The sequence below is a fragment of the Marmota monax genome, unplaced genomic scaffold (assembly GCF_021218885.2).
Source record: "Marmota monax isolate L192 unplaced genomic scaffold, Marmota_monax_Labrador192_F-V1.1 WCK01_AAM20220418_F8-fsc00130, whole genome shotgun sequence".
NCBI lineage: Eukaryota > Metazoa > Chordata > Mammalia > Rodentia > Sciuridae > Marmota > Marmota monax.
This window is the reverse complement of record NW_026693244.1, coordinates 754,951-782,094: the sequence shown is the minus strand read 5'-3', so window position 1 is coordinate 782,094 and position 27,144 is coordinate 754,951. Positions and strand designations below refer to the sequence as shown.

The window sequence follows — 27,144 nt, the reverse complement described above, 5'->3', positions numbered from 1 at the left end:
TTAAAATGGTGATAAATGCATATCATTCCATTCATAGTACAGGAGGAGATGTAAAGCAGGTATGAAGGAAAGTCATGGATATTTATTGGTGAATCAAACAATGTCCACATGCCAAGTAAAGAGTTGAGGGCACTCTGAGACTCCCTCCCTCCTACTTAGAGAGAAATGATTGACCTCAACCAGAGATCCTTGTAAAAATGCTAATGGTATTTACTAATGAAAAGATACCAGAGAGTCCCTATCTAAAATAATGCTTTTGGGCAGTTTAGATCTGGTCTGTCTAGACTGTATTGAAAATAAACCTGTGGTTTATGGATTTATGGGACACGACTGGCTGAAGATTGGGAGGAAGTTATATAAGCATTTTCTATCTATCTAAAAAAAGTATAAAACTAGGAACCTCAAAACCAAAACGAATTTTTTTAGTACAACATGTTCATATGAATTGTTTAGTATTCAGTTGTTACTCTGAAACCAAAACATTATCTAATATAGGAGGAAGGGAAAGTTTATATATATTTAGTTGTTGATGAACCTTTATCTTATTCATTTATTTTATGTAGTTCTGGGAATTGAACTCAGTGCCTCATACATGCTAGGCAGGCACTCTACCACTGAGCCACAACCCCAGCCCCAAGAAAGGGACAGTTTTGGGAAACTGTGTCAGATAGATTCAGGGTCATCCAGAAAGGAATGTCTAATGGATACACAGGGTACTGGGTTTTTACCAGTACCCTGTGTATCATTAGTAAAGTCTCCGATTGGGTAAGCCATATAATACTCATGAGTCTACTTTAAATTTCAACTCTGTGGTTAATATAGCAAGTCTAGATAAGAGAAACTAGTAAATGTAGCATATCAGACCAGAGAGACAATATTTTTTAAAGTGCTGTGAAATGGTCAATATCTAGAAATAAGTGGATTCTTACCTTAGATTATATACTAGAACAAAGAATAAAAAGGAAAAAAAATCATTTTAAAATTAGAATAGAAAGTGTATGAAACTATTTCTGATTTTTACTTAGGGAAGATATTTTTAAAGCAATAAATAAATAATTACTTATTTAAGTTAAATAAAAAATCAAAGGAAGAACCAGTACAGAAAGGACTGATAAACAAAGAACAAACCAGGGAAACATATTTGCAAAACATTTTACATATATGGATTTAGTATATTAACTGTTAGAAATCACTGGGAAAAAAGTTAGTGCCACCATAGGAAAGGGGCAAAGATGATAGGTAATTGCCAAATGTGGAAACACAAAATATCAATGAAAAACATAAGTACAATTATGTTACAATCCAAGGAATCACAAAATAATTTTTTTAAAATGAGATACGGTGTTCTGTGTATTACACTGGTTGCACAGAAGAATGAAGAAGATACCCATGACCATAGCCAAGATCTCTAAGTAATGTCCTTCATTTGGTAAATGAATAAAAATATAGTGGTATATCCCTTCAATGGAATGCTTCAGAACAATAAGAAGAAATGAATATTGAATAACATGGACTGGTTTCAAGTGCATTTGGCTAAGTGAAAGAAGTCAGACTCAAAAGGCTATAGCGAGTATGATTCCACTTAACTGATATTTTGACAAAGGCAAAACTACCCATGTCTACATCAGCATGTTCCAGAGGATAGGGATCGGAGGAAAGATTGACTGTGAAGGGGCAGCATGAGAGAGATTTGGGGGCGATAAATTCTTCTGTATCTTGATATTGATCATGGCCATGCAACTTCATGCATTTATTAAAACTCAGAAATGTGCAAACGTGAATTTTACTATAGTTAAATAAATGCTAAAGGATTAAAAAATATGATAACTTAAAAAAAAGTTTGGGAAACATCAATTGTTTGACTTGAAAAGATAGGTTTTATAGAAGCATTCAAAACATTGATAATAATATTAATTAAAATTAGCTATATAGGGCTGACATGCATGAGGCCCTGGGTTTGATCAACATCACACACACACACACACACACACACAATTAGCAATAAATATATGAATATATATATATATATATATATATATATATATATATATACATATTTAATGGGTGTACCAACTTTTAAACTCATAAATCCACAAGAAGACAAGTCAAAGCAGAGGGAAAATTAACTTTATATTTAATTGGTTGATATATTAGTCATTTCTAAGGTTATAATTTCTTTCCTTTTTTTCTTTCCTACTCTTCCAGTGTTCCAGTGTGGATGCCTGCAATGGTTTATCATTTAGAGAATTTTATCATGTGGTTCTTCAGGTACCAGGCTTTGAATAGCATAATGGAAAGTTTAGATAGCAACTTAACAGAGCAGACAGATATATTCTTTATCTGACTGTGTCTCATGGATTCTCAATAAAAGTCAAGAGATTAACACTAAACTCATATTTCTGTGAAGGAATTTCCACTATGATCTGCAGCAAAATGGTCATAAATGTAGCTTTCTGGAGCTTGGTCTTGATCCAGGAACAGAACTTAAGGAAACTCATATCCATAAGCTATCTCTCTTGAATATAAATGATTTTAGCCAACCTCCTAAAAAAGGTAAAGCTTAAAAGTTCCGAAATGGACATCCCCATTAGGTATGATAGAAACCCTTACCCATTGTCACTGAGACTAGCATTTGCGTGGTTAGCAAGTACTCTATAATTTATATTTTACACTGTTATTTTAAGCTGGTATATGTAATTGTACATAAATCTACCAGTCTTCTGGTAATAGGCTGAGGTTTTTTCTGAATATAGTTTCATTGATTAGACTACACTATCTGGCAAAAACCATACTCATATTACATTATCTCCAATTTCTAGTTTTAATTTTTTTTAAGTATAGCAAGAATTTAGAAACACATGTGCATATGCACAACATATGCGCAAGCAAATGCACAATACTTCTAGAATTTTGTGATTATTTTCCATAACATTTTATAATTATTTTGTCCACACCAATTTGATATCAATTTTTTTTACTAGCTCATCAAGTCAGTTTTGGTACTAACATCTCTTTTTGCCTTCCTATTTAATTGAATTGCTTTATCAAAAGTGTATCATAAACAGATTTGGAACCCAACATAACATACTCTTGATAACCGTACATACCAACTAGTGGTGAAGATTCAGGAAGCCAACTGTAGGAGTCCCAGGGACCAGGCAATTACTGTGATTTTTCCAGGGAGCTAAGTCTGAAAACACGAGAGTTGTAGGCTATGAATTATTCAGGGCCATGCCACCCATCTCTCAACATAGATGTGACTCTAAAATCCCTTGCTATACTCAGAGTGGTAATTCAAAAGTCACCAGAGTCTTTGACATGCTGCAGAAACCAATGTTGGCCTTGCTATTGAAGTGCACAGGGCTTCAGAAGGACCCTGTGCTAGAGGAATTCCACTCACAATGGTACTTTGATGACACACTGTAACATTAGTGCTTTCCCCCCTCTCAGAGTGTGCAACTCAGATAATTCGATAATAAATCTTTTCCTAAGGATTTCTGAGTCTTCCCTACCTAATCTTAGTGGCAGAATAGCTGAGAGGTATTCCAGCTGTCTCTGGCCACAAACCATTCTACTGGTTACTTGGCCAGCATGGCAAAGGAAAGAAGAAGGGGTTAAAAAAAAAAAAAAAAAACAGCCTTTGATATCTCCCAGAGGCACAGTCTGAGAAGACATGGAATAATGGATTTGCTTAGGTTGTGATCCTCCACTCTTGCCTATACAATCAAGCACCTTGGCAAAGAGGAGAATTTTATTATTTATTAATACATTTTTTGTTATTACTATTTATCATTTGTATATCTATAGTTCCTTTACTCCTTTTCTTCTTCTTTTAATATTTAACATTTTATTTTACTTTTTCACTCTATTTTTTATTTTTTACCTTTCTCCTATTTCCAAGTTTTTCTTTTCTCTTTTAAAATTTAAAAACTTTCTGCTCCTTTCCCCATTTTTCTTCTTTCTTCTTTTAAAAAAAGTTTTTAAATAAACGTTTTTTTTTTACTATTTCTTAACTTCTCAGTTTATTCTATATTATAGTTTCCCGATCTTTTCATGTTGTTGTTGGTGTTGTGGTGGTTATTTTTACTTTATTTCCTTATCTTATATATTTTTTCTTTTTTCTTTGTGGTACTAGGAATCAAGTCTTATACTTTGAGCAAATTGAATGAGTGCTTTTCTTCTCAGCTACACTCCCAGACCAGTTCAGAGGAATTGTTACTTACTCTAGCCATGCCCTATACTGTTCAAACCTTGGCAAATACTTGAACATAAATAATAAGGCAAATAAAACACCCTCAGCCCAAAGTAGTCTAGGACTGGGAGGACTGAAGTCCTACTTCTGTACATTAACTTCTATACCAATAGCAGAGAGAATCACACAGAGTTGTAGACATGGCATTTATAAGGGACTTCATCATAGATCACTCCATACCATATCAGATCTCACACTGCTGACAAGACTAGAGAAGTAACCACAGATATTACTTCTGTGCCCTTATATTCTGCTGACTGTATCACATCTGCCTGAACTACCAGAGCAATCCCACTCTGGTGAGACCTACAGAGAAAGTGTGTTCCTCAGGCTCTGACAGTGTGTTAAAATCCTCTAATCACAGCCAAAGAAAACACAGGGAAAATACACTATGAATTATACTTGAAATTGAACTCAATACTACACAAAAAAGTGATACCCCCAGGACACCACATAATGGGAAGACCTTTTACTAAGAATGCTCTCACATAAAGTAGAAGAGATAGCCATCTCAACAGATGCACAAATTTCAAGGGAGAAACACAAAAATATGAAAAAGAAAACAAGGAAATATGACACTACCTAAAGTTCATAACTCTCTAGTAACTAACTGATCCCAAAGTTATTAAAGTAGATAAAATTCTAGACAAAGAATTCAAAAGAATAATTTTTAAAATGCTCAGTGAATTCCAAAAGAATATAAATAAACAGTAATGAATTAGGAAAGACAATACAAGATAAGAACAAGCAATTCAAAATAGGATGAAATTTTAAAAACAGAGTCAAACTAAAATCTTGGAAATAAAAAGTTCAATAAGCAAAATTCAAAATTCATTTGACAGCCTTACCAGTAGATGAGATAAAATGGAATAAAGAATCAGAGCTTGGGCTGGGGATGTGGCTCAAGCAGTAACGCGCTCGCCTGGCATGCGCGGGGCGCTGGGTTCGATCCTCAGCATCACATAAAAATAAAATAAAGATGTTGTGTCCACAGAAAACTAAAAAATAAATAGTAAAAAAAATTCTCTCTCTCTCTCTCTCTCTCTCTTTCTCTTAAAAAAAAGAATCAGAGCTTGAAGAAAAGGTTAAGGAATTATTACATTCAGATAGTAATGAAAAAGAAGAATAAACAATGTATACAGTCTCTGGGATACCTCTAAGAGGCAAAATTAAAGCATAATTGAAATATTCAAGAGAGAAGAGCTGCAGGCAGAAGGCATAGAAAATATGTTCAGTGAAATAATAGCAGAAGATTTCCCAAATCTTTGGAAAGACATGAATATTTAGGTACTGGAGACATTTAGAACCCCAAATAGATATAACTGGGAAAGAACCTCTCCATGACACATTATAGTTAAACTGTCAAAAGTACAGAAAAAGAAAGAATATTAAAAGCTTGAACAGAGAAGCACCATGTCACATTTAAAGTCAAACCCATCAAAATAACAAAAGATTTCTCAGAAGTAACTCCAAAGGCCAGGACAGGAGGGAATGATGTATTCCAAATCCTGGATGAAAATAGCTGCCAACCTAGATTACTATGCCCAGCAAAGTTGTCCTTCAGAATTGAAGAAGAAATAAAGATTTTCCTTGCTAAGCATAAACTAAATTAATTTATGACCATTAAGCCAGCATTATAGTAGATACTTGAAGAGAGTCTTAGACCCAAAAGAGGAAGAAAGATAAACAAAATTGTGAGAGTATGGGAAAGAATGAATCTTATCTACTAGAATAGATAAGCAAAGAGAAGTAGGAAAGAAACATTAATACAGAAAACCATCAAATCTCTAAGATGAATAGATAAAAAGAAACAAACATAGTATATTCAAAACAACCAGAAAACAACAACAACAAAATGATAGGTCAAGTACATACATTTCAACAATACCCCTAAATTTAAATGGTCTTAGTTCTCGAATTTAAAAAATTTAGACTGGATGATTGGATTAGAAAATAATGCCCAATAATATACTGCCTGCAAGAAACTCATCTTACTGGTAAAGACATACATAGACTGAAAGTCAAAGTATGGGAAATGATATTCAAACAAATGGAATCTGAAAGCAATCAGGATCAGCTCCACTCATATCTGGAAAAAAAAAAAAAAACAGACTGTAAGCCCAAATCAGAAGAGACAAAGAATGTTACTATATATTAATAAAGGGAATAATTTATCAAGATATAAGGATTACAAATACATATTAAGCTAAATTTGGAGCATGTAATTGTATAATACAAGCACTGCTGGATAGAAATAGGCTCAATACAATAATAGTGGGTGACTTTCATACCCAACTGTTACAATTATATAGACTATCCAGATCAAACAAATCAACAAAGAAACATCAGAAATAAATTACACTATAGATCGATTGGATAAAAAAGGTCTCAGGAGATAGCTATGTAGGAGAGTGCTTGCCACATGTGAGGTCCTCTTTCTATCCTCAGTACCATAAAAAAACAACCAACCAACCAACCAAACAAACAAACAAACAAAATCTAGTAAGATGTAGAGAAAAAAAAATTCTTATACATGGTCAATAAAAAAGTAAATTATATAGCTACTATGGAGAGCAATATGGAGTTTTCTCCAAAAACTAAAATAGAACAACCAGATGATCCAGCTATACAACTTGTGGGGATTTATTTGAAGAAAACAAGGTCAGTATACACAAGAGGTACAGTGTAGACATTTTACGGAGGCGCTATTCACAATAGCCAAGCTATGGAATCAGACTAGATGCCCATCGACAGATGAATGTATAGAGAAAATATGGTCCATATATACACAATTGAGTATTGCTCAGCTATAAAAAAGGATGAAATAATAGCATTTGCATGAAAATAGGTGAAACCAGAGAATATCATGCTGAGTGAAATAAGCCAGACACAGAAAGACAAGTATCCCATGTTTTCTCTTATACATGGAAAACAAAAAAAAGATAACCTAAAGTAGAAGAGTGAGCATCAGGAAAGCGGAAGTGGATTGGGGGGAAGGAGAAAAAAGAAAGGACAAAAGAGGGTAGGAGGGAAAGTAGGCATGATCCGAGCATGATATATACATGTATGGAAATGTCACAGTGAAACCCATCAATTTCATTGTGCAATTGATACACGTACAATCAATATGTGTTAATGATTAGAAATGAACACCTATAGTACCTGAAATATAGTTATTCATTGGAATTGATTGCATGTATGCTTTAGATATATTCTGTTTTGAAAAGTAAAATGTACAAAATTCACACAAAGTTGAATTGTAGCACTACATGCAAATTGGATCAAGATTTTCATTCTACAACAAAACAACTACTACTGCTATTATAAAACATATTTGGATTTTTTAAAAAAATTGTGTACATTTGTGACTATAAACTCAAAAGGAGCATAATTATCCTTTTTTTTTAATTTTAAGAAATTAAGATTTTTTTTATTATTCACCAGCAGTTTTTAGATAACATTTTAAAATGATGCAAATTTGCTTATGTTGCTAAGTGGAGGACATTTTTATAACTTTAAATGTGGAAATGCACTATTTAAAAGTAGTGATTAATTAGTAGTAATTTTAAAATTTAGGCTGCCTCTACAATCCTGTTTTGACTTCTAGCTTATGGCAAATCCAAGACATTTGGATGAGAATTTCCTTTTAAGACAAGAATATATACAAGGTATAATTCTTATTCTTATTTTTCTTTTGGTACTGGGGATTGAACTCTAGCCCTCTTTCCACCTTACCACACTTCCAGCTCTTTTTTAGTTTTTTTTTTTTTTTTTTTATTTATTTATTTATTTTTTTTTAATTTTTTATTGTGGGTTGTTCAAAACATTACAAATTTCTTGACATATCATATTCCACACTTTGATTCTAGTGGGTTATGAACTCCCACCTTCACCCCATACACAGATTGCAGATTCACATCAGTTACACATCCATTGATTTACAAATTGCCATACTAGTGTCTGTTGTGCTCCGCTGCCTTTCCCATCATCCACCCTCCCCCCTCCCCACCTCTCCCCTCCCCTCCCCTCCTCTCTCTCTACCCCCTCCACTGTATAACCCTGAGGGTCTCCTTCCATTACCGTGCAATTTACCTTCTCTCTCCCTTTCCCTTTTTTTTTTTTTTTTTTTTGTTTTGTTTTTTTTTTTAAATTTTTTATTGTTGGCTGTTCAAAACATTACATAGTTCTTGATATATCATATTTCACAATTTGATTCAAGTGGGTTATGAGCTCCCATTTTTACCCCATATACAGATTGCAGAATCACATCAGTTACACATCCATTGATTTACATATTGCCATACTAGTGTCTGTTGTATTCTGCTGCCTTTCCTATCCTCTACTATCCCCCCTCCCGTCCCCTCCCCTCCCCTCCCCTCCCCTCTTCTCTCTCTGCTCCCTCTACTGAGATTCCTTTGTCCCCCTTATATTATTTTTCCCTTTCCCCTCACTTCCTCTTGTATGTACTTTTGTATAACCCTGAGGGTCTCCTTCCATTTCCATGCATTTTCCCTTCTCTCTCCCTTTCCCTCCCACCTCTCATCCCTGTTTAATGTTAATCTTCTTCTCATGCTCTTCGACCCTACTCTGTTCTTAGTTACTCTCCTTATATCAAAGAAGACATTTGGCATTTGTTTTTTAGGGATTGGCTAGCTTCACTTAGCATAATCTGCTCTAATGCCATCCATTTCCCTGTAAATTCTATGATTTTGTCATTTTTTAATGCAGAGTAATACTCCATTGTGTATAAATGCCACATTTTTTTTATCCATTCATCCATTGAAGGGCATCTAGGTTGGTTCCACAGTCTAGCTATTGTGAATTGTGCTGCTATGAACATCGATGTAGCAGTGTCCCTGTAGCATGCTCTTTTTAGGTCTTTAGGGAATAGACCGAGAAGGGGAATAGCTGGGTCAAATGGTGGCTCCATTCCCAGCTTTCCAAGAAATCTCCATACTGCTTTCCAAATTGGCTGCACCAATTTGCAGTCCCACCAGCAATGTACAAGTGTACCCTTTTCCCCACATCCTCGCCAGCACTTGTTGTTGTTTGACTTCATAATGGCTGCCAATCTAACTGGAGTGAGATGGTATCTTAGGGTGGTTTTAATTTGCATTTCTCTGACTGCTAGAGATGGTGAGCATTTTTTCATGTACTTGTTGATTGATTGTATGTCCTCCTCTGAGAAGTGTCTGTTCAGGTCCTTGGCCCATTTGTTGATTGGGTTGTTTGTTCTCTTATTGTCTAATTTTTTGAGTTCTTTGTATACTCTGGATATTAGGGCTCTATCTGAAGTTTGAGGAGTAAAGATTTGTTCCCAGGATGTAGGCTCTCTATTTACCTCTCTTATTGTATCTTTTGCTGAGAAAAAACTTTTTAGTTTGAGTAAGTCCCATTTGTTGATTCTAGTTATTAACTTTTGTGCTATGGGTGTCCTATTGAGGAATTTGGAGCCCGACCCCACCGACTGTAGATCGTAGCCAACTTTTTCTTCTATCAGACAGCGTGTCTCTGATTTGATATCAAGCTCCTTGATCCATTTTGAATTCACTTTTGTGCATGGCGAGAGAAAGGGATTCAGTTTCATTTTGTTGCATATGGATTTCCAGTTTTCCCAGCACCATTTGTTGAAGATGCTATCCTTCCTCCATTGCATGCTTTTAGCCCCTTTATCAAATATAAGGTAGTTGTAGTTTTGTGGATTGGTTTCTGTGTCCTCTATTCTGTACCATTGGTCCACCCGCCTGTTTTGGTACCAGTACCATGCTGTTTTTGTTACTATTGCTCTGTAGTATAGTTTGAAGTCTGGTATCGCTATACCGCCTGATTCATACTTCTTGCTTAGCATTGTTTTTGCTATTCTGGGTCTTTTGTTTTTCCATATGAATTTCATGATTGCTTTCTCTATTTCTACAAGAAATGCCGTTGGGATTTTGATTGGCATTGCATTAAACCTATAGAGAACTTTTGGTAATATCGCCATTTTGATGATGTTAGTTCTGCCTATCCATGAACAGGGTATATTTTTCCATCTTCTAAGATCTTCTTCTATTTCTCTCTTTAGGGTTCTGTAGTTTTCATTGTATAAGTCTTTCACCTCTTTTGTTAGGTTGATTCCCAAGTATTTTATTTTTTTTGAAGATATTGTGAATGGAGTGGTTGTCCTCATTTCCATTTCAGAGGATTTGTCGCTGATATACAGGAATGCCTTTGATTTATGCGTGTTGATTTTATATCCTGCCACTTTGCTGAATTCATTTATTAGCTCTAATAGTTTCTTTGTAGACCCTTTTGGGTCTGCTAGGTATAGAATCATGTCATCTGCAAATAGTGATAATTTAAGTTCTTCTTTTCCTATTTTGATGCCTTTAATTTCTTTCGTCTGTCTAATTGCTCTGGCCAGTGTTTCGAGAACTATGTTGAACAGAAGTGGTGAGAGAGGGCATCCCTGTCTTGTTCCAGATTTTAGAGGGAATGCCTTCAATTTTTCTCCATTCAGAATGATGCTAGCCTGAGGCTTAGCATAGATTGCTTTTACAATATTGAGGTATGTTCCTGTTATCCCTAGTTTTTCTAGAGTTTTGAACATAAAGGGATGCTGTACTTTGTCAAATGCTTTTTCCGCATCTATCGAGATGATCATATGATTCTTATTTTTAAGTCTATTGATGTGGTGAATAACATTTATTGATTTCCGTATATTGAACCAGCCTTGCATCCCAGGGATGAATCCTACTTGATCATGGTGCACAATTTTTTTGATAATTTTTTGTATCCGAGTGGCCAGAATTTTATTGAGGATTTTTGCATCTAGGTTCATTAGAGATATTGGTCTGTAGTTTTCTTTCTTTGAAGTGTCTTTGTCTGGTTTAGGTATCAGGGTGATGTTGGCCTCGTAGAATGAATTTGGAAGTTCTCCCTCTTTTCTATTTCCCGAAGTAGCTTGAAAAGTATTGGTATTAGTTCCTCTTTAAAGGTTTTGTAAAACTCTGCTGTATACCCATCCGGTCCTGGGCTTTTCTTAGTTGGTAGTCTTTTGATGGTTTCTTTTATTTCCTCAATTGATATTGGTCTGTTTAGGTTGTCTATATCCTCCTGACTCAATCTGGGCAGACCATATGACTTAAGAAATTTATCTATGCCTTCACTATCTTCTAATTTATTGGAGTATAAGGATTCAAAATAATTTTTGATTATCATCTGTATTTCTGAAGTGTCTGTTGTGATATTGCCTCTTTCATCCCGTATGTTTGTAATTTGAGTTCTCTCTCTTCTTCTCTTCACTAGCATGGCTAAGGGTCTGTCGATTTTGTTTATTTTTTCAAAGAACCAACTTTTAGTTTTGTCAATTTTTTCAATTGTTTCTTTTGTTTCGATTTCATTAATTTCAGCTCTGATTTTAATTATTTCTTGCCTTCTACTTCTTTTGCTGTTGTTTTGCTCTTCTTTTTCTAGGATTTTGAGATGAAGTATGAGATCATTTATTTGTTGGTTTTTTCTTTTTTTAAGGAATGAACTCCAAGCAATGAATTTTCCTCTTAGAACTGCTTTCAATGTGTCCCATAGATTCCGATATGTTGTGTCTGTGTTTTCATTAATCTCTAAGAATTTTTTAATTTCTTCCTTGATGTCTTCTATAACCCATTGATCATTCAGTAACCTATTGTTCATTCTCCAAGTGATGTATTCTTTTCCCTTCCTTCTTTTATCGTTGATTTTCAGTTCCATTCCATTATGATCAGATAGGATGCATGGTATTATCTCTACTCCTTTATATTGTCTAAGAGTTGCCCTGTGACATAATATATGATCTATTTTTGAGAAGGATCCATGTGCTGCTGAGAAAAAAGTGTAACTGCTTGATGTTGGGTGGTATATTCTATATATGTCAATTAAGTCTAGGTTATTAATTGTGTTATTGAGTTCTATAGTTTCCTTATTCAACTTTTGTTTGGAAGATCTGTCCAGTGGTGATAGAGGTGTATTGAAGTCTCCCATGATTATTGTATGGTGGTCTATTAGACTCTTGAACTTGAGAAGAGTTTGTTTGATGAACATAGCTGCACCATTGTTTGGGGCATATATATTTATGATTGTTATGTCTTGTTGGTGTATGGTTTCCTTGAGCAGTATGTAGTGTCCCTCTTTATCCCTTTTGATTGACTTTGGCTTGAAATCTATTTTATTTGATATGAGTATGGATACTCCTGCTTGTTTCCGAAGTCCATATGAGTGATATGATTTTTCCCAACCTTTCACCTTCAGCCTATGTATGTCTTTTCCTATCAAATGCATCTCCTGTAGGCAGCATATTGTTGGGTCTTGTTTTGTGATCCATTCTACTAGCCTGTGTCTCTTGATTGGTGAGTTTAAGCCATTAACATTTAGGGTTATTATTGAGATATGGGTTGTTCTTCCAGCCATATTTGTTTATTTATGTTACTAAACATGGTTTGTTTTCCTCTTTGATTATTTTCCCCCCCTTTACTGTCCTACCTCCCACTGTTGGTTTTCATTGTTATTTTCCATTTCCTCTTCCTGTAATGTCTTGGCGAGGATGTTTGAAGAGATGGTTTTCTAGCTGCAAATTCTTTTAACTTTTGTTTATCGTGGAAGGTTTTAATTTCATCTTCCATCCTGAAGCTTAATTTCGCTGGAAACACAATTCTTGGTTGGAACCCATTTTCTTTCAGTGTTTGAAATATGTTATTCCAGGATCTTCTAGCTTTCAGAGTCTGTGTTGAAAGATCAGCTGTTATCCTGATTGGCTTACCCCTAAATGTGATCTGCTTCCTTTCTCTTGTAGCTTTTAAAATTCTCTCCTTATTCTGTATGTTGGGCATCTTCATTATAATGTGTCTAGGTGTGGGTCTCTTATGATTTTGCACATTCGGCGTCCTGTAGGCTTCTAGGATTTGGGGTTCTGTCTCATTCTTCAAGTCTGGGAAGTTTTCTCGTATTATTTCATTGAATAGATTGCTCATTCCTTTGGTTTGAAACTCTGTCCCTTCCTGTATCCCAATGACTCTTAAATTTGGTCTCTTGATGTTATCCCATATTTCTTGGATGTTCTGCTCATGGTTTCTTAACAGTCTTGCTGAGCTGTCTATGTTCTTTTCCAGTTGAAATACTTTATCTTCATTGTCTGATGTTCTGTCTTCTAAGTGTTCTACTCTGCTGGTAGTATTCTCAATTGAGTTTTTAAGTTGGCTTATTGCTTCCTGCATTTTTAGGATTTCTGTTTGTTTGTTTTTTATAACCTCTATTTCCCTGTATAGTTGATCTTTTGCTTCTTGGATTTGTTTATGTAATTCATTGTTGAAGTGATCTTTCATTGTCTGATTTTGCTGTCTGATGTCTTCCTTGAGACTCCAGATCATCTGAAGCATGTATATCCTGAATTCTTTATCTGACATTCCATCTGCTGCAGCTATTACCTCTTCTAACGTTGAGTTGACCTGCAATGCTTGTGGTCCTTTCTTTCCTTGTCTCTTCATACTGTTCGCGTTCCTTTCTACTTGGTGAAACTGTTGTGCTATTGAATTTTCCCCCTATATATTTATATTGGTCTTGAATAGTTGCAAAGTCTCCCTCGCAGGCGCGGGCAGCGGCTCTGTGCCTCTGCGGGCCGCTAGGCTTGTTCTGTCGGTGGTCACAGTTCTGTCTACTTTGCAGGCGCAGGCAGCGGCACTGCCCCTCTGTAGGCCTCTGGGGCTGTACTGCCAGTGGGTCGCAGGTCCGCCTACCTTGCAGGTGCGGGGGGGGGGGGCTCTACCCTTCCTCAGGCCACTGGGCCTGTTCTGTCTCTAGGTTGCAGGTCTGGCCTGTTCTGATGGTGGTCACAGTTCCCTCTACCTTGCCGGCGCAGGGGGAGGGGGCGGCTCTGCCTCTCAGCAGGCCGCTGCTCCTCTTCTGCCGGTGGGTCGCAGGCCCGCCTACCTTGCAGGAGTGATTGGAAGCTCTGTCCCGCTGCGGGCCACTGGGCCTTTTCTGTCGGTGGTCACTGTTCCACCTACCTGGGAGGCGCGGGGTGTGGGGGGCGGCTCTGCCCCTCAGCAGGCCGCTGGGCCTGCTATGTGCGTGGTCACAGTTCCCTCTACCTTGCCGGTGCAGGGGGAGGGGGCAGCTCTGCCTCTCAGCAGGTCGCTGCTCCTCTTCTGCCGGTGGGTCGCAGGCCCGCCTACCTTGCAGGAGTGATTGGAAGCTCTGTCCCACTGCGGGCCACTGGGCCTTTTCTGTCGGTGGTCACCTGGCAGGCGCGGGGGGTGGGGGGTGGCTCTGCCCCTCAGCAGGTCGCTGGGCCTGCTCTGTGCGTGGTCACAGTTCCCTCTACCTTGCCGGTGCAGGGGGAGGAGGCGGCTCTGCCTCTCAGCAGGTCGCTGCTCCTCTTCTGCCGGTGGGTCGCAGGCCCGCCTACCTTGCAGGAGTGATTGGAAGCTCTGTCCCGCCGCGGGCCACTGGGCCTTTTCTGTCCGTGGTCACAGTTCCACCTACCTGGCAGGTGCGGGGGGTGGGGGGCAGCTCTGCCCCTCAGCAGGCTGCTGGGCCTGCTCTGTGCGTGGTCACAGTTCCCTCTACCTTGCCGGTGCAGGGGGAGGGGGCGGCTCTCATAATTATCCTTTTACACAATTTCTTTTTCTCTGTACTCCCCCATCTGGGATATTTTATTCCTAGTGAATTTTTCACATAACACATCTCAGAATTTCCTATATGCTCTCAACTTCTTCACCACAATCATTACCTCTTGCTCTCAATTGAGTCTTCTCTACAGAATTCAAAACTATCATCCTTTTCTTGCTATGGCCACAGATTTCTGTCTTTAAACTCAGCCCTGCTCCAAGATTATGAGTCTTTTTTTGGGTATTTCTTGATGTCCAATGAGGATATTTCCCACCCAGAGACTTCTGGACTTTAGTTCTGAAAGTCTTATTTTGTAGGGTAAGACTCTTAGGACTTTCTCTTCTCAGTAAAGTAGAGGCTTAAATTGGCACCTTTATTGTATCATTTCTAACTATACTCCAAAGGGCTTGTCTGCATGGACAGCCTAGATAAGTGATTTTGAGATTGGTGCTAGCCATCTCTATTCCCAAGAATCTCTTGCCATAGTAGATTTTTGCCGTTTTCAAAACTGCCATTAAACTCTTCCTTTACCACTAACTGCCCAAACACATGCAAGTTGCTTCTTGAGGCCATAACTTAGAAGGTGCTGGCAGAACTATTTAATTTCCATAAAGGAAGATGTGTGTCCTCCTGTCTGGTTTGGAGCAGAATAAACATCAACTAAAAGCCATGTTAATTTATTCAGATTTTAAGAAAAAATGAATAGTAATATGTGAGAAAGCTTTGCCCTATGCTATTTAAGAAGGAAGCTCTGTGTTAAAATGCCTTTCCTTGTAGTTAATAATCAACCTGTTTTTATGTATAGCCATTTTAAGGTGACCATATATTTCCCTCTTTGATAATGAGGAGGAGGAACTGGTAGGAAGCATCTTTCCAGCACTTACTCTTGTATGGGTTGAGAGCAGAGCCAATCCTACCCCAAGCATTCATTCAAGTTTCTGGAGGCCATGAAGCCAACCAGTGGATTCACTGAATGTATGACATTCAAGATGAATGCATCCACTTGTGCTCTGACAAGAAAAACGCGAACATCATAATAGACCTGTCTATTCAGAGGTCTAAATCAGGACAAGGAATAAACCCATGCTTCCAGGAATAGAAAAACTTTTTGGTAAATGTGTCAATAGTCTGTCTCTACTTCCTCACTTGTCACTGTGTATTCAACTGCCAGTGTGGACTTCTGTCCCCAGCACTCTACTAGCTGCTTATGTCAAGATCACCAAGAAACTTTCTCACAAAATCCACTGTTCCCTCTGTCCTCATCTTATTTGACATGTCACCAGCATATAGCACAATTGTTATACCTTCCATTTTGATACACTTTTTTCCTTGACTTTCAGGTCCCTATAACCCTGAATCTCTGGCTCCCTCCTCAGTCTCCTTTACTGAATCTTTCTCTTCTTCCTGAACTTTCAAAGTATTTCTGTGCTCAATTCTTCACTCTTTTCCATTTTGTAGCTACATTATCCCCCTAAACAAAACCATTTATTCCCAAAACTTTAAATACCACCTCTTGCCAATATCTACCAAATTTAAATTTATAGAACTGACCTTTCCTCTGAGCTCCAGAATTGTCCTAATGGACATGATCTTCTAATGGATATTAATGGATGCCTAAAGAAATCTCTAAATTATTATATGCAAACACAGCTTTTGATTTTTGCTCTCATCCCCTATGTGTGCTTCACCTAGACTTTCCTGTTTCATGAGGTGGTACCCTCACTGAGTCAGTTGTTCAGGCCAAGTCGAATGATTTGATTTTTATCTTCCCTTTCCCTCATCCCTCTCACTCTCCCTCCAGCCGTCAATCAATCTGGAAGTCCTGCTGGCCACTGCCTTACCTCTAAAACAGTACCTCTAAAATAGCCACTGTCACCTGAACAACTGATTGCTCTCTTTCCCTGCACAGTTTTTCTCTTGACATTAAAAAAACATAAATCTTACCTTCTAATGGCATTTTACTCATTTTAAATCAAATCCACTGTTCCCTGTGACCTAGCATGACCTCACAGCCTGACAAGACCTTGTCTTGTCCTATTCACCCATCTCTCACCACACTCCCATCTGCCAGGTTCTGGAACTCGCCAAGTTTGTTGCTGCCTCAGGGTCTTTGCACTCACTCTACCTTCTGCCTGGCATGTTCTGCCCCAGATATTTACCTCAAATGTCACTCATTCAAAAAGGACTTTCCTGCTTACCTAAATCAGCTGCCCTTTCTCTGCTCCCAGATACAGCATATATGCTCTCATATTATCCTTTTATATCATTGTCTTTGAACATGTTACATTTTTGTACTTGTCTGTTTTCTTATTTATCATGTCTCCAGTAGCAGATATAAATTGCATCAGGGAAAATTATGCCTGCTTATTTCCTAGGTACCCCCAGTGCCTGTTCTAGGGGATATTTTAGGATCACATCAAATATGCCTTTCAAATCCCAGGGAATCTGGAAAATAGGGATATTTGTCTGTATTATAGGTTTTCACAGCTTCTTATTCATTAATACAGCTGGGAGTTAAAAGGCCTAATTCATCCTGGCTAGGTTTCAGTGTCACCAACCACATCACTCTCCAAAGTTGAGAAGGCTTGGTGGAACCTGATGACAAGAGAAACAATGAGAAGTTAACTGAATATAGGCAGAATTTAATGGTCCCACTCATGAGGAAAGAAATTAGGTTGCTATTTTTGTTATTCAATTGAGAAACTGCTATGGTTATCCCCTGGGCCATACCAGTAGGTAGAAGAATTCTCAGGCATGGCATCTGGAGGATGCTTGGACAGAAAGGGAGATAAACTGGTAAAAACAGGCTTATGTGAGCTGTGGGAAAGAGAGGTATGAGCAAGAGTCCAGATTCCAATCAGTGCCTCTAGATGGATGGAGCTTTGAGTAGTGGGCCAGAGACACAAGATCAAAGAAAGATGTTAGAGGGGCATTCTGGCACCATCAGGGCTTTGGCTGAGGCATGGGCTGACAACAGCAAATGAGAGACAAGGCCTCTGCTACCAAAGACACTTCAGAAGAACACTCTCACAGGAGTTGTGTAGGGTGTGGGGTACACTAGATTTCTCAGAGAATGAGGGATGGGGACTCAAGCCATTTTTCTTGGGTTCTAAATGTAATGGTAGCCTCCAGGGGGCTAGGGATGTAGCTTTGTGGTAGAGTGTGTGCTTAGCTTTCACTAGGTCCTGGGTTCAATTTCCAGCACCCCTCTCAAAAATAAAATAAAATGAAATAACAGCCCCAGACAGAAGAATTTAAAGAAACTGTTCATTATTTATATGGGTATATAAAGTGGAAATGAATGGCCTTCCAAATAGCTAAAAAGGCAAACGGAGATGCTCCTACAGTCAATTTCCAGTAACAAAAGGTTATTATTTTGACACTTGAAACGGTATTTACACAATGTCTCTCAAAAATAAATGCTTTTTATAAAGCATATTCTGCCTCTGTACGCTTTACCAATTAAGCCTCATTGTTCCAGGGAGCTCTTTCTGTTTGGGTTTATGAAAACAGACACTTAGCTGACGTATCCCAGGTATGGCTCCAGGAAAAAAGGGATATTGCAACAAACTGTGGAGGTGCTTGCACTGTTTAGAGAAAGATTTAAACCATGATAATATTAAGTCATTTTTCAGCTCTTCCTATATATGATTCCAGCTCAGTTTTTAACACCTACATTAGCCCAACTTTACATAAAAATCTGTCTTTGGTGAGCTTCTTCCTTGTCATTTTTCTGAAAGACAGTAAGCATGCCAAAAAGATTCATGAAACAAAAATTTTTCAAAACCTAACATTCTCTCTAAAAAGTACCTCTTACTGATAAGCAACGAGCAATCTTTGCTGTTTAGTTTTGCATGTATGCACACAGCAAAGAGAGAGAGAGGAAAAAAAAAAAAACCCTAGCGGGTACAAAATTAGAGGAGATAGAAGGACGAATTCTAAGATAATGAAAATTTTAACACTGTCTAAATATATTAGTATCTCTGCTATTCTCATGTTATTAATAAAGGTATTCTTTAAATGATCTAAATCCCACATATAGTTTGAAAACTTAGATTATCTCTAATTCTTGCATAGCACTATACACACACTCAAGTCATGTGAGGAGGAACCCACCACACATATGCACAAACAATATATTATTTTCAGGATCTATGAATTTTTATCTTCATATTCCCATAACCAGATACTGGAAACCCCAAAGCCTAACATGCACAAAAATGCATAATAAATGTAGGCTGAAGAAGGAATGAATGAAGAAGTGCACGAATGAATGAACAAGGAGTGTGTTTCCGGACTCTGGCCTAGAGTGGCTGTGACCCAACTGCATGAGGTGACTTCTTCATGAGCCAAAACTGGGTTAGAAAACTAATGAGAGTGTAACTCCGCACACCCTATATCTTGGGAGAAGACAAATAACAAAGTCCCCCAGTGCAGAATGTTGTTTCTGCTCAATGTGCAAATTGACTTATGTCTCCAATGACTTGAAGTTATTAACCACAGGTTTTTTTAATTAAAAGGATGAGTAAAATATATATATTTTTATAATAGCTCATAATTTTCACGGAATCCTCTCTTATGAGATTTTCTAATACTGAAGAAAAACAGAAAGAAGAATATAGCTATAACTTCTTAAACCAGTGTTGTTCTGTAGGGGACATTTCTTTAGATGCCCAGCATTCAACCCTTCTTTCTCTTCCCCCTTACTAGTGGTTCTGAGAACTCATGAAGTCCATGGAAGATGAAATTGGGACAGCCTCCCTCCACTACCCCCTGCAGCCAGGATGTTCCACATGGCCAACTGGGTGTTCTTACCAGGCCTGAGAAACTGGAGTATGCAGCCCAAGAAAAAGGAATGGTTAGGACTCATTTGGAGCAGCAGCGTCCACTGGTGGCACTGGTTGCAGCACTACCCTGGCCGTCCCACCTGGGCCATTCCACATAGTCTGTGTAGATCCCTTTGTTCATGTCCACATTCTAACCCTTTTTTCTCCTATTCTCACTTAACTGTATGATCCTACTATAATGTTTCAATAAATTTTAATATTAGCTTAAGATAGATATAGCCAGCTGTTCCTGCTTGCAAAAAAAAAAAAAAAAACCTAATTGATAAATCTCCTTAACTACCAATCAACAGCAGAGCTAAGCCTATTTCTGGAAGTCACATATAAAATAAAAAGAAGAGCAAAATGTTAAAAATTGTCTAATAAATTAGAACCACATTCAGAGGCTATTTGTGTTCTTCCAGTTGTGGTACAGTGACAAGTCTGGTGGCTTTTGAATCAGGAGGATGCACATTAGAGCACTGACCCTACTGTTTATTGACTATGTGATCTTTGGCAAGACATTGACCTCTGTGAGCCTCCCTTTTCTCATCTACAACAGAAAAATAAAAATATCACACAGGTATGTTCCAAGGACAATGAAAGATTATTTTTTTTTTATCATGAAAGCCCTTTTAAATTTGGAAGCTATTTTTATCATTTCAGGCCAACAAACTCTCTTCTATATAGTCTCAATGTGTACACCATCCACATTCATTATATATTTCTTTTTTAATTTATTTTTTAGTTATAGGTAGACACAACATCTTTATTTTTGTGTAGTTCTGAGGATCAAACCCAGTGCTTTACGCATGGCAGGCGAGTGCTCTACCTCTGAGCCACAACCCAGTCCTCATTATATATTTCTTAATTTCTTTTTTCAGGTAGAGACTGGTAAGTGAAATGATTCTGGCTTCAAATTCTAGTGTATAAAGAACCTTTACCTTTACTTTCAGTATAAGAAATGAAGTCCAAACTATGTTGAAAGATGAGTGAATGACCTTTTATTTCTCAATTAAAAAACTTAAGTTTATATTTAACCCAATTTACTTTGTTCTCCTACTGACAGACACACAAATGTAGACATTAAGCGCTGTATTCACGACCCAGCTCCTGGGGCTGGGCATGTAGCTCTGTGGTAGAGCATTTCCTTGGCATGTATGAGGCCCTGGATTCAAACCCCAGCACCAAAAAAAGAAAACACACAAACAAAACAAAAGAGCTCCTTGGCTGGGTCATACTTCAAAGCTACCAACTAAACACATTGACTTCTACCCAAAACTAATATGATTGGTATATCATCTTCATATAGCAATGTCGCTTAATACAAAATTAAATATTGCCCATGGAGATTCTTATGTGGCCATAAATGGAAGTTTTCTGGTTATGTGATGCTATCACAGACAAAGGGCAGCTGCGGAAACTGAGGCAGAGGTGCATAAATCAGAAGGTGGCATGATGCTGGTAAAACAAGAATTATAATCTGAAAAACGGTCATTGTCATGAATGATACAACAATTGTCTCTTGGAAGCTGATGTAACTCCTCCAGCAGAGGGTTGAAAAAAATAGGGGAAAAGAAAGGGACACCCATGTGGGACTGCTCTCCATTGCTCTACTTTGGGAACATCCCCTTGAAGAAAGAAGGGAAACATCCTTTCTTAGGGGCTTTGCTTGCTTGAAACAGTCCTTTGTCTATGCCAGTGGTTGTCTAACTTGGCTGCACTTGGTGATATTTTTAAAAAAGTCTGGAGGACAGGCCATGCCCCAGATCAAATAAGTCAGAATCTATGGGTGTAAAATCCAAATGCTGACATTTTTTAAGCTCCTGGGAAGATTACATCGGGCAATGCAAGTTTGGAAACCACCTATATTGTTTCAAAACCTGTTTATTCCAGTAAAGTCTTGAATTGAAAGCATCTGCAAGTATACTACAATTTGAAGCCAGAATCATTTCACTTACCAGTCTCTACCTAGTACACTTTTTTAAGCTAGTGCACTTTTGTAGGTAATTTAGAGGACAAGCAAAGCAGCCAGTTTTGCACTTAGCTGCCCAACATGTATAAAAGCTAAACCTGAGAGTTTATTTTTCCCTGTTCCTCTACCCAGTTCTCTTGATGCTTGAACCTGGAAATAAAGTCAAGATATCCTTATTATATTATGTGCATTAACCGTGTTGTTTTGAAAATATTTTCAAAGGCCTAATCACTTTTATGACAAAAATATTGGCCTTAAACCCAAAGTCATTTTCTAGTGTAGTAGTAGCCTTTGTAGGTGGCTCATCATTTCTCTAAGGCATTCTTTCTAAAATGAAATATTCTATTCTTGATGTCAGACCTCAGAAGAATTATTTTTGAACATTTGAAATATCCTTTTCTCCCAAACTATTTTTATTATTTTATGTACAATTCTCTTTTTCTGGATTACAGTGAAGATGTTATTAATACATCAAGTAATTTTGGTTAAGAAATACTAGAATAATAATAATAACTGCCATGTATCAAACACATATGTTTGATGTTTTGCTTAATGCTTCACATTATTAGATTCTCATGGCAACCAAGTAAAATGGGTGCTATTATTATCCTCAGTTTTTCAGGAATGGAAACTAAGGCTTGCAAGTGATAATTTACTGAGGTCACATGTTTGTTAAATAACAGTTATGTCATTCACTTCATGGAGGCATATGTGAGTGAACAGATATTTATTGAGTGATTGTGTGCCTGTGTCCTAGTCTCATATATTGATGTCTCTCATCTTATCTTCATCACCACTGAAATATAAGATAAAAATATAGATACAAGATGATCTAGGGGAGAAAAATAGATCAAGAGCCATCTCTTGAGGCTCCCTTGGCCTCCTGACTTTCTCACTCCTGCTTCCTCTCTCATTATTATCTCCAAAGAAATGAGGGCAGCCCTATCAGGACCCAGAACAAACACTGCAGGAGAAATGCCTTCTTCCTCCTCCCACTCTTTCTCTTAATCTTCAGTCTGCAAATCAGGAAAAGAAACAAGTCTAGGACTAGTACACTTTTGTAGGTAATTTAGAGGACAAGCAAAGCAGCCAGTTTTGCATTTAGCTGCCCAACACATATAAAAGCTAAAACTCAGGGGCTGTGGGTGTCACTCAGTGGTGGAACACTTGCCTAGCATGGGTGAGACAGTCCCTGGGATTTATCCCCTACACTGTCAAAAACAAAAACAAAAACAATGAAGCTCCTAAACTAAACTAAAACTCCACATATATAAGCATAATTAATTTTTTAGATTTTACTACAACTCTATTTAACACTAATATTCAAGACTTGAAGTGTGTGAGTAGATTTTCCCCTTAGCATTTAATACAAAATATTTAGAAACACGGGTATGTAAAAAAACTGAAAATTACTTATCTAGAAAGGAAAAACTGTAGATTTTGGTGTGTATGTATGTTTTGAATTTTGTTTCAAAAATGAGGTCACAGGATAAAACTGCTTTATAATCTGGTATTTCACTTAATGTCATTTTAAATGTCTGCACAATATTCAAGTACCTTGGTATATCCTTAGTTATTCAATCCTCTATTGGGTCTTTAAATTATTCCTCATTTTTTATGGTTGTAAACAATGCTTTAATGTACATGCAAATGCTGGCGGCCTACAGGAAACTTAGAAATTATATGAAAACTACAGCTCAGAGTGGTCAATTATGTGATCAAAATTATCCTGTTAAAAAGCTTGGCAGAAATTCTAAATGGGGTGGGGGCGGTCTTCTGTTGACAAATTCTGACCATTTTCCTCTATACCAGTGGTTCTCAATTTCTACTATATGTTCTCAAATCAACTGTAGAAATTTTTAAAATTATCATTCCCTCACTTTGCTCCCAGACATTCTGGTTTAATTTATCTGGGGTGGAGCCCAGGTATAATAATTTTTAAATACTACAATGTGCAACAGGGCGAGGAACCACTGCTTAATACCTGCTGAAATCAGGATCTCTCAAGAGTGGTGTCCCGGGACCCTACCCTCTAAGCATTAGCTTCTGCAAGTTAAAGTGGCAACTGGATAATGGAGCCTCTTGAAACCTCCTATAATTACTCTTTCTTGAGCTAAAAGTACATGGGCATATCACTCTTGCGATTTCTTAGTCGATTTTCACAGGGTATTTGGTCTTGAAAGCTAGAAAAGTGCATATTCTTGTTACTGCTCAGGTTTTAGAGAGCTTTGAATGTTTTGCTTTAGAGCTGGTTACAAGGGAAAGGCTGGAGGGCAGACGAAGAGCTTCAATTCAAGGGAAATTGGAGTGTCTCAGGCTTTTCTCACTTGTACTCATAGCTCCAAATCCTTTAGCATTGGCCCTCAGATCTCAATATCTCTGAGTCCCCACCTGCTTGGCTGCAGCCTCTCCAAGCATTTCCAGAAACTCCAAGGTTGTATTTCTGTAAAATACTGGTAGGTGTTTAAATGGTAGTGTTATTTGCCTAAGTAAGCTGGAGCACCTGCAGACTCAGACCCGACTGTCTCACAAAAGTGTCAGCTGGACTAGAATTTTGCCATTACTGCCATTATCCCTTCCTAATTGCAGTGGAGTTGGAAATGGATGGTACCTTGAGCCTAGGAAAAGTAGAACTCACCCATCACTTTTTCAGACCAAAGGTTGCAGGTTAGAAAAAGACTGCTTGCCATGTCTTCCACTTCTTTGGTGAAGTGTCTGAAGGCAAGGTTAATTGGGTTGAAAAACTCTAGGATTTAGTAATTCAATGTTCCACTCACACCCATAAATTCCCCTCCACCAGGGCTTCAGTTGGGAACAGGTTAGGTGCAAGTACACCAGAGTATACTCCCATAGAAACTAAGCAAAGTGCTAAATTACTTCTCCCTTGTGGTGAATTCGCACCCTGCTGTCACTTCTGTGATGGAGATTCTTCAGATCTGTATAATACATCAGAACAACAACTGAAGGCAGATAAGTGCAAGAAATAAAAATGGAGATGGGTATTCGCTCATAAGAGATAAAAGAATCTGCCTGTTGCAAGCTAAAAAAAAAAAAATTCCCTTAAAGATAAATAACAGAGTGAATGGAGAGGAGCCCTGTGGGATGGAGGGCAAGGCCATGGCTTCTCACTCCATGCTCTCGGGTCATGTGGTGAAGGCAAGTCACCTCTCAGAGCTTCAGTTTCCTCATATGTAAAACAGAGATAATGATTCCCACTTCATAAAGGTGTAGTAAGGATTTAATGTCCTTAATGTAAGTGGAAGCACTTTGCTCTGGGAAAGCAGAATATCCATAGTGACAATGGATTCTGTTTATTCAACTAAGGGTAAGTGCACTTCTTAGGGCCCTCTAGGACTCCAGGAAATCAAGGGATATCACACAGTACCCACTTAGCTCTAAAGTTGTAGACCCTGCAATGGTAGGTAGGGTGAGAGGACTCCATCAGATGCCTGAGAAGGAATACGAGTCCCAGTAGCTGTTTCTTCAACTATTCATTTAACTTAGCTTGCTGAGCTAGGGTAGAGAAGGCCCCAGATCAAGGACACCTTCTCCTATTTCTGAATCTTTTTCTGTCTTCATCTCCACCTCCATTGCCAGAATATGTATTTGGGAAATTCCTGGGGTTTCACTTGTCCCTGTGGGGTGTGGGGAAATAGATTTTGGGAAATAGGTCTGGAAGAAGGAATAGTGCTGTAGGAGGTTGAATGGTGTCTGTTTACCACCTGAACCCTAGATGAGACTCAGCCTCAGTGATGAGATGAAGCAGAGGCAAAAGATTCTAAAAATACATCAACAGTTTAAAAAATGGGTAGAGTTTTTTCCAGCCCTTGGCATGGAGATAGTGTGGTGGCTATTCTCCCTCTTCAGGATGGACCCCAGTACCACTCCACCACTCTAGGGACTGGTTGTTTTCAGAATACCTAAGACAACACCTTTGCCTGGACTTGTCAAGATGATGGCATGGAAGCTGTGCTAAGGGGCCTGTGGACAGTAATGATTGCTGTGTGGGGCCTGTGGTTGCAGATTGATCATGTGCACTTATTCCTTAGGGACTAATATGGTAATAAACAATAAAAAATTAAAGAACCCTGAAAATGCAGGAGTTAGGAACCTTACTAACCTTGAAAACTCCAGAAGGTATAATTGCATTAGTAATATAATAATAATGTTTGAAATATTGATGCCAAATCACATATATAGGTGCTAAATCTATGACTAGAAGAAGCTATCAAGACAAAGGTAAATTATTATAGAATTTGTGGATCTTGGAGTTTTCATGAACCTTACAAGTCAGCCATTTGATCTAGTTTCTTCCAAACGCACAAATTTCTTCCCTAAATTTTTTTTTCCTCTGCATGTCACACCAATGTCTTTCTAGTCCAAATCCCCTTCCCTTTAGTCTCATCTCACCTTACTGCTTTTCTAGAAGAGGGAGAGGTAAACAGAGGAAGGCATGAGAAGAATGGATAATTCCAGGCTGCGTTCAATCTTAGTCTTAGAACAGGGACAGATTCAATATACAAAAGGAAATGTTAGATACAGTTTCCATAGCCATGAGAAGAAAAAATCTGATCATAGAATGAACACTCATTTGGGAATTCAGAAATAGCTATGCAGATACAGCCATAACTCTTATAGAGTAAAATTTGTCAGTGTGTCATATATGGTATTCTCTTTCAGTTAAATCCTACCAGCTACTAAATCATATAAATAACAAGAAATCAGGTTAAGACTTTTTTTCCCCTTAGGACTTCACTTAGATAAAGTAAAATGTGTATATTTGATATATGGTACGCATGCAGACCTCAGACTCTGACAGGCTTGATCTTGCTCATAAGATGATTAATGGTTCCTGTTTAATGCAAAAGAATAATATGTGAATTATATAATCATTTAAGTAACTGCCTTCCTGGCAAAAGAGGGTCTTTCAAGCAATTTGACTTTAGGACAAATGTACAAATATTATCATTCCTTCCTTAGGTTCAATTCTAGTTTCCTAAGGCTAATTAAATAGGATTGGCCTTCATTAATTAATAACTCAAAACTAAAATGTATTTCCTTTTTTTCTATATTTGGTAGGATTTTTTTATGAGGTGAATGATATTGACAATCTTTAATCTCTACCACATGCCACTGTGAAAGCAACAAAGAAATTAAGAAGGTGACACTGATACCAATGACTAATACAAATCCAAAATTATAAAATATCCAGGCACTTCTCAATTTGTCCACCATCAACAACTGGCAAATATTCTGAGCAAGGAGGTGATAACTAACAGAGGCAGACACAGAAGGCTGAGGCCCCCTGAGTCAGAAAACACTGGCCAACGTACAAAAACCATGGTATTTCATACACAAACATGGATTCATGGTCTCTTAGAAAATAAGCTACATATCTGTGGTAAAGGTAGAGGTGGATCTCATAAAAATCTAAAGGAGATCAGTGGAGTAGATGAAAGGGACCAGGGGGACAG

General features: G+C 37.8%; 1 protein-coding gene across 4 annotated transcripts in view; it reads right to left on the bottom strand.

Annotated features, from left to right (window-relative positions):
- Positions 1-27,144, bottom strand: part of Rgs7bp (regulator of G protein signaling 7 binding protein) — a 112,253-nt gene that overhangs the window by 68,909 nt on the left and 16,200 nt on the right. The window contains exon 2 of one of the 4 annotated variants that reach the window (XM_046456187.2): positions 3,108-3,190. The exons of the other annotated variants lie outside the window; for them this stretch is intronic. The gene's annotated coding sequence lies outside the window, so the exon portion shown is untranslated. The remainder of the gene's footprint in view (positions 1-3,107; positions 3,191-27,144) is intronic. 4 annotated transcript variants of the gene reach the window in all.